Below are 9,195 nucleotides of genomic sequence, written 5' to 3' on the forward strand. Positions count from 1 at the left end.
CAATGTCCAGTCTCTTGTGAACAAGATGGATGAACTAAGAGCGAGAATACAGTTTCAAAGAGACATCAGGGGCTGTAACATTCTATGCTTTACTGAGACATGGCTAACTGAGCTTGTACTGGACTGTGCCATCACTCTGGTGGAGTTTTTCTCTGCTGCTCGCTCTGACAGGACTGAGGAATCTGGAAAATCGAAAGGTGGCGGTGTTTGCATCATGACGAACAGCAAGTGGTGTGATCCTAGAAATGTCACCGTTCTCTCAAAGTCCTGCTCGCCTCATCTAGAACATCTAGCGATCGTCTGTCGACCCTTCTACCTGCCCGTGAGTTTACCCGGTAATATTCAACGCTGTCTACATTCCTCCACAAGCCAACACAGATGATGCGGTTTTAGAATTGCAAGAAGTGTTAAATAGACAACAACACACGCACCCTGAAGCTGATCTTATTGTGGCCGGTGATTTCAATCAAGTACATCTGAACTGGTCCATGCCTGAATTTATTCAACACATTCACTTCCCTACACGTGGTGACAACACACTGGATCACTGCTACACACAGTTCAAGAACAGTTTCAAAGCGAAGTCTCTACCAGCTTTCGGAAAATCAGATCATGCCGCTGTTTTTCTACTGCCTATGTACAAACAGAGAAGTCGGACGGACCCCCAGTAGTGGCCGAAGGAGGTCAAGCTGGACTGACCAATCGGGAAGCCAGGCTACAGGGCGCCCTTAGCGTTGACTGGGAGATGTTCGAGACGAATTCTGCTGACATCAATGAGTTTCGGAAGTATCATTGAGTTACATCAAAATGCTAACTGATTCCATCATCCCAACTGTAAAGATCCGGCCTTCCTAACCAGAAGCCATGGGTGGATAGAGAAGTGAGAACGGCATTAAAGACACGCACCATGACTTATAATGCTGGGCTTATTTCAGGGGATATGACGGATTACAAAGCAGCATCTTATAGTTTACGTAGAGCTATTAAAGATGCTAAGCGGTCCCTATAGAGACAGAGTTGAAGCTGATTTCTTGGAGGGTGATCCAGCCGCAGTGTGGAAAGGACTCGAACCATCACTGGCTTTGAAAGAAAGTCCCTCCTATGATGAATGTGAGTAAAGCCCTCCCTGATGAACTAAATGCTTTTTATGCTGCTTTGACATGAAAAAACACAGACTGTCTTGCACTAACTGCAGCATGTGAAGCAAATGAGGATGTACCTTTCTGTGTCTCTGAGGTCGATGTGAGCAATGCCTTTAGGAGGGTTAATTGTAGAAAAGCTGCTGAACCAGATGGAATTTCTAACAGGGTTTTGAAATCCTGCGCTGCTCAGTTAGCTCCTGTGTTCACTTATATCTTTAACACATCATTGGCTCAAGAGACAGTTCCTACTTGCCTCAAGCAGTCTGTTATTGTTCCAGTAACGAAAAACAAAAGTCCATCATGTCTGAATGACTACCGCCCAGTAGCCCTGACGTCTACAGTGATGAAGTGTTTTGAGAAGTTTGTGAAAAACATTATCTGCTCATCCCTCCCTGCCTCCTTCGACCGCCTGCAATTTGCTTACAGAGCCAACAGGTCTACAGAGGATGCCATCTCAAACCTCATGCACACCACCTTAACTCACCTGGAGGAGGGGAATGGGAATTATGTGAGAATGCTGTTCATTGACTTTAGTTCAGCATTCAACACGATAGTACCTCTCACCTTGGTCACAAAGATGAAGGCCTTAGGACTGAACACCACCCTGTGTCACTGGATATTTGACTTCCTCACCAACCGTTCACAAGTGGTTAGAGTGGGGGGTCTGACATCTGACTCATTAAACATCAGCACTGGTGCTCCCCAAGGCTGTGTTTTGAGTCCACTGCTGTACAACATCTACACACATGACTGCAAAGCCAACAGTAGTCATACCTCCATCATCAAGTTTGCAGATGACACAGTGATCTTGGGCCTGATTAGTAACAACAATGAACAGCTCTACTTGGATCAGGTTGATGAGGTGGCACAGTGGTGTCAATCTGACAGCTTGACACTGAATATCAATAAAACCAAGGAAATGGTAGTGGATTACAGAAGGCAGCAGCAGAACTACAGTTACACCCCACTAATTATCAGCGGGCAACCTGTAGAGAGAGTCACAAGTTTTAAATACCTTGGTGTCCACATTACTGAAGACTTAACATGGACTGTTAACACTCAATATGTTCTGAAGAAGTCCAGACCACGACTCTACTTCTTTCGTCAGCTAAGGAAATTCAAAGTTTCTACATCCATCATGAAGGCCTTCTACACTTCAGCGGTTGAGAGTGTTCTAACTGGTAGCATCATCACCTGGTATGGGAACTCCACAGTTAGAGATTGTAGTACTCTGCAGAGAGTAGTGCGCTCAACTCCCTGCTCTACAAGAGAACTCAACTCCCTGCTCTACAAGATATCTATTCCAGAAGAGTACTCATAAGAGCCCAAAAGATTCTGAAGGACTCTTCTCATCCTAACAATGGATTATTCCTACCGCTGAAATCAAGAAGACGCCTATGTAGTCACAAAGCCAGAACTGAGAGACTCAGGAGAAGTTTTTATCCCCAGGCCATCCGAACTCTGAACTCACACTACACTGACTTTGCACACATTCACTCCTCAGCACTCTCAAACATTTCCCAACTCTGAACTCACACTATACTGACTTTGCACTCATTCACTCCTCAGCACTTAGACAGATATTTTCTTCCCTAGGCTAGGCCAGCAACACACGCTGGAAAGATGCAAACAGATCAACTTAACATATACAGTATTTCCTCCTGATTGCGAAGCACTGCACATAATTTGACCAGCAGTCTTTGCGTCCATAGTTTGTGAAACGATGCTGCGTCCGAGCAACGATTTTAGATGCCAAGCGCAACTCCAAAAAGGAGAACAAATGAGCATCCGGCTTGAGGCTGCGCCGGGCGCCACGACGCCGGACAGGGCTTTTACTGTACGTACACACCGCCGCCGACTTGAGCTTCCAAAGAGTCAGGAAGTCATTCACATATGTCCGGCCTAAATTTGAACATATGGCCAACCTATCGCTCTTTCTCCTGCTCATTCTACCGTAGGCTTCCTCATTCCACGTAGGCTACCTGTACAGTATATCTCTCTGGCCTCAGCTACACCACGAAAACGTCAGGCATATTATTTTGTACATAGGCCTACTGTAATTACCGTTTTCACACCTTTAACCACACCCGTGAAAAACATCTTCACTCTGCAACCACTACACTTCCTCCCGTAGCCTAATAGCCTATTCACTTATACTTACACTAAACTTCCTTGGTAAGGGAGTTTTTCCTTGCCCCTGTTGCTCTTGGGTGCTCCTTGTTGGTCCCACCCAATCCCAATCCTCCCCCACCTTTTTTATGCAGCCCTTGCCACTTAATCTACTAAAACCCTCTTCTACTGCACTTTTTACCCCATTAATGCACAAATAGGTTGACACCAGACATAATTTCACTGCATTTTTACTTCCAGTAACTATATGCATGTGACAATAAACTTCCTTGTATCCTTGTATCAATTGCGTTTTAAATACACGAAACTGGATTGAGACATCACTCGCTCTCTTGCACTCGCTGGCGGTCCCATACGCACATTTAATACCTCTCTTTCGAAAATTCAGTTGTATTTAAGACTATTTAAGGATCCGCTGAACCCTGCTTTCTGAATGAAATAGTCTGACCTTCTCCATTAATTTTAATTCTATGAACTATCGCTTCTTCGTTTGGTGTTCAGCCGTTTCTTCTTCGGGTCGGTGGACTGGGAATCGAAACTAGGAATCGAAATTTAAACTTTTGAACGATTCCGGGAAAATCGCAAAAATAGTCCCGGTTCCAACCAATACTTGATATTCGATACCCAAGCCTACTTGTCCCAAAGTCAGATTAGATTAATCCCGAATTTAAATTTATCTAGTATTTATACTATTAATCATACTCTAGTGTTTCTAAACCTAAACTTAGCCTATCTATTCATACTTAAATAATTCTAAATATAGGCCTACCTATTTAATCATACTGTATACTACTAAACCTAAACTTACTTAATCATATTCTGTTTTTATAAATGAAACCTCTTAACTCTGCTGTTATATTGTTTTTATTGATTGTTTTTTTAAATCCTGTTACTCTATTCATACTTATCTAGTCAGTTGGTAAGTGATTGTGAATTAACTATACATAATTTATATCTTCATTGTTAAACATACAGTATTTATATTTCACATTTATATATTTATTGTTATTTATATAACTTTACCATATCCATACCCTTTTTATAGAAATAAATTAACAGCCATTGGTATCAAAACTGGTCTTGATGAGGAGCTATTTATGAATTGTTCAGAAATGCTCATACTTGGGAATTTCATTTAGCTAAGCTCTTAAAAGTATTGACACAAAAAGTAAGGAGAGATCCACCTTAACAGAACAGGGCTTTTACCTTAAGTGAAACTGTAAAGAGCATTACAAAGGTATGAGAGTTTTAACAAAGTTTGATTGAGAACAGTGTCACAGTGCCTGCTATTTCCTCTGTCCCAGGATGTGAATCATGCTAACAAGCTAAAAGGATCAGTGTCAAACTCACAAAAGGAGAAGCCCTTTCAAAGATGAGCATCCTCATTATTGACCTGGTAAAAGTGGAAGACCATTGTCCAAGTATCTTGAACTGATAGAGTTTCATCCGAAGGCTTTGCATAGCAGAAAGTAGATGAGGGGGTCCAGGCACACATTGGTGGTCGCCATCCACAGAGTGATGCTCTTAGCCACCTTCAGGGAAGCCCAGTGGCAGGTAAACTTGTTCTCCATCTGATGGCGAACGTAAGGGAAGCGTATGATGTGGTAGGGGGTGAAGCAGACCAGGAACACCGCCAGAACGATAAACACCCGAGATTTGATCTTTTGTCTACACTTGACGTCCCTGTTCCCTGATTTCCTGTGTGACTCAATGACTCTCTTCATTATGCCTGAGTAGCAGAATCCCATGACAAGAGAGACAACAAGGAAAATCACACTGCACTCGAAAGTTACTACTTCATGGTACCGATTCCCAAACTCACTCTTTATGGACATGCACACTTCTGCTGTGTTATTTGTTGGCTGTTGGCTGTTACATTGTTGAACATCATGGTAGGTATGGTATTCACACTGAGCAAGAGAGTCCAGATAATGATGATGGCCACCCTGGCAAACAGAGCACTTTGGCCAAACAGTTTCCCAGCAGGTCGAACAATCTTGAAGAAGCGGTCAAGGCTGATGAGACCCATCAGTATGATACTCATGAGCAGGCAGAGGTAGAATAGTGAGCTAACATGGCAATCGAGCACCATTAATCCGTTGGAAGCTCCAGGCAAATTACTCAGCGCCTTCAGCGGGATCATCAAGGTCATCAGAAGGTCAGCCACCACAAGGTTCTTCAGATAGACAATGAATGCGGATTTGGCCTTTAGTTTCCAGGAGATGCAGACTGTCACAATATTTAGCACAAGAGCAGGGATGAACAGCACAAAATAGAGACAGGCCATCACCAGGTTGAAGAAGTTCATATCGAGTCCACAGTCCACAAGTGGAGAAGGAGATGCCATGACTCCAGAGTGCTGTCTGGTGTGAAGAGAATGAAGGTAGATCCAAGGCACTCTGCTGATAAAAAAAAGTCCTTTATTGAGCGGTCACTGACGCAGCGATGTGTTTCCACTCAAACAGAGTCTTTATCAAAGTGGTGACTGGTGTGCTGTCTGGTGTGTTTGAATGTCCTGTGAAACTCTGACTACGTGACATGAAATTGCACATGTGAGCAAACCCTTGGTGTGGTTAGTGGGAAATTGGTGACGGTACGTGTCTTTATCAAAAAGCAGCTATTTAGGCAGCACGCGTGTCCACACGTGTTGTTTGAACACATAGCTTGGTCATATTTCATTTTCATTTTGTTCAGTAGCAGCACTTAAGTAGTGGTTATCAGCCTAAAGCAGATTTAGTCCCACCAAACTCACTACCATGTCATCTCTATATAATAAGGCCAACTAACATGTCAGATTTCTCATTAAAATAGATTCAGTTCAGTGGGAATCTGGTGGTGGTTACACTGTAAACAGATGAAGGCTCAGCAGTTAAAGAAGGTGCTAGACGAGCATGGGAGATGACACAAAAGTCATTCGAAAGGTCCTTTAGGCCAGCGTTTCTCAAACTATGGGCCGCGGACCGGCACTTGTCCGCAATGTGGAGACTGCTGGTCCGCGGAGCCGTGGAGTGAAATTAGGCCCGGTGCTTCGTGTGATAATTTGCTGCGCAATTGATCAAGGAACTGCGGACCAGAAAAAGAAAACAAGCGTTTCTGCAATCAGGAGGAAATGCTAATTCAATGTCATTAAACATAGAGCAGTTTAATTAAGTGGTGGTATGAGCGTTCATTCAATGCATGCGTGTGCGCGACAGAAACTGAAATGACCTGATAACGTTGGTAGCAAACCTCTGCTTCAACCTGTCAGAAGGCTATTTAAATATTTATCGGCATTGAATAGAACTGTGTGGATTCTTGCAACTTCCATAGAAACAGAGCAGACTGTATAATTCACTGTCTAGCATTGAGTAGGCCTCTGAGTATAGTCAAATTTGAATATAACGTGGCCAAAAGCTATTGTAGTCTTATTAGTCTTCCTAATTAATCTCCAGATCAGAGATTTACGCTTATCTGCTCCACCGTTTACCATACACAAAAGCTGGTATTATCTTTCCTGAATCCTTACATTCAGGCATTCAAATGAAATTTCTTTAAAAAGCATGCAATTTTTTTCTCCATTTGCCTACCAGTGTATGATGCATTGCTTACATGAGGGAAACATTCCAAAACAATAGCACCCATATAGTTGCTGTTCTTTTGAGAAGTATTTTCATGCAAGCATCATGAACTAGTGCCAGAATTACATATCAATCAATTCTCAAACATTAGGCCTACTTCTTATCTCACATGGCTTTCAGAAGTAGTGGTTTTAAAGACTAAAGATTAACTTCTAAAACTAATCTTAAGTTAGTTTTTACATTATACATCTCTTCATGGCCTTGAAACAGCTTGCATGCATCTCTACCCCCTGTGGTTCTTGTCTGATATGATGAACTAATTGAGCTCACCAGCTTCCTGTAGCTGAGGCACAGCGCTACCATGTATTCAGCCATGGCATACACCTTTTTATCTCACTCGCCATTTGTCTTGTAACATGCAAAAAACACCTCTTGCCAGCTAATTGTTGAAGCAAAAGTAACGCAACGGAACACTTTAGTTACACTTCGATGTAGCCCCCTGCGAGTTTCCTTGGCGACTGGGCAATACTGACTCAAGCGACTCACACAACCCGGATCAATTTTGTGAGTGACTCAGAATAACCTGAATCCTTAAAAGAAACCGAGTTTGCCAGCTCTAACCACTCCTCAAATTCAAATTGTATTCAGCCATACACCATTTATCTCACTCGTCATTTGTCTTGTAACACATAAAACCACCTCATGGAAAAGGGAAAAAGTTTAAATAGTTGATTTTTTTTCAGAGTACAATAAAGTAATGTTCTACCTTTCAAACTATCTACCATAAGAAATGAAGATCATTTTATTAAAAACTTAAAATAATAAATGTAAGGTTTGATGATTAACTGAAATACTTCAGTTAGGAAATCTGAACTGGATGAAATGCATATAAGAAATTATATTTTATATTTCATTATATTTCACATACAAATAGTATATTATACAGAATACAAAATAATATACATACATAAAAAAAATAGATTCCCCTGAAATTCAGAACTGTTCATTAAAATAAGTGTTCATGTCAAGATCGCAAATGAAAGGTCAAATAAATAGTTTCTGCAAAACAATATGAAAGATGATTTAGTTTGCAAAAATGTGTGTGTCAGTATAACAAACCCAAAGATGCAGCCTCACAGTAAGGAGAAGCTGTAAGCGCAGTACTGAACTCCCTTTCAAACTGAAGTGTCCTCGGTGTTCTCCTGGGCTGCTGTGGTAAACCAGTGCCCAAATAGCTTGAGCTCATACAACTTCTCCCGAAACGCTTTGCAGAGTAATATGTAGATAAGGGGGTCCAGGCAGACGTTGGTCGAGGAGAGCCAGAGTGAAGCTCTTAGTCACCTTCAGGGAAGCCCAGTGGCAGTTAATCTTGTTCTCCACCTGATGGCGAACGTAAGGGAAGCGTGTGATGTGGTAGGGGGCGAAGCAGACCAGGAACACCGCCAGGACGATAAACACTCGAGCTTTGATCTTTCGTTTCCCCTCCTTGTTTGTGCTTCCTGAATTTCGATACGACTCAATGACCTTTTTTGCAATGCACGTGTAGCAGAATCCAATAACAACCAACATGACTAAGAAACTCACGTTGCATTCAATAATTATGGCATGATGGTACTGCTTCCCCAGGTCACTCCTCATGGCCATGCACAGCTCGGCAGTGTTGTTTTTGGGCTTTCCGCTCGTGAGGACCATGGTGGGTATGGTGTTCACGCTGAGATAGAGTCCAGATAAGGATGACGACCACCTTGCCGAACAGGGGTTTGTGGCCGAACCTTTTCCCGCCTGGCTGGACGATCTTGAAGAAGCGGTCGAGGCTGATGAGCCCCATCAGTATCATGCTCATGTACATGCAGAGGTAGAACAGCACGCTGCTAAACTGGCAGGCAAAGGCACGCAAGCCGTGAGGGGCCCCGGGGATGTCGCTGCCGGCCTTCAGCGGTCATCAGAAGGTCAGCCGCCACACGGCTCTTCAAGTAGACTTCAAACGCAGAATTGGGCTTCAGCTTCCAGGAGATCCAAGCTGCCATGATGTTCAGCAGGAGAGTGGGGATGAACAAAACAAAGTAGAGGCATGTTATCACGAGTTTGACCGTCTTCAGATCGAGCCCACAGTCCCGGAGTGGAGAAAGTGATGCCATGACGGCTGTCGTCAGATCGAGCTCACAGTCCCGGAGTAGAGAAGGTGATGCCATGACTTCAGAGTGCTGTCTGGTGTGTTTGAATGTCCTATGAAACTCTTTGGTCCATGATCACATCTCGACGTGACACAAAAGTGCAAGTGCGAGCCGAGCAACCGACCAACTTCCTCAACCCCAAATGAGGGACACTTCACTTCCACTTATATAAGTAATTTTTAAAAATATACA

At 43.0% G+C, this 9,195-nt stretch overlaps 2 pseudogenes; both read right to left on the reverse strand.

Annotated features, from left to right (window-relative positions):
• Window positions 1-4,714: 4,714 nt before the first annotated feature.
• On the reverse strand, window positions 4,715-5,619 carry LOC125307931 (annotated as a pseudogene).
• Window positions 5,620-7,925: 2,306 nt separating this feature from the next.
• On the reverse strand, window positions 7,926-9,003 carry LOC125308695 (annotated as a pseudogene).
• Window positions 9,004-9,195: the final 192 nt, after the last annotated feature.

This window comes from Alosa alosa, chromosome 15, assembly GCF_017589495.1.
Source record: "Alosa alosa isolate M-15738 ecotype Scorff River chromosome 15, AALO_Geno_1.1, whole genome shotgun sequence".
Lineage (NCBI taxonomy): Eukaryota > Metazoa > Chordata > Actinopteri > Clupeiformes > Clupeidae > Alosa > Alosa alosa.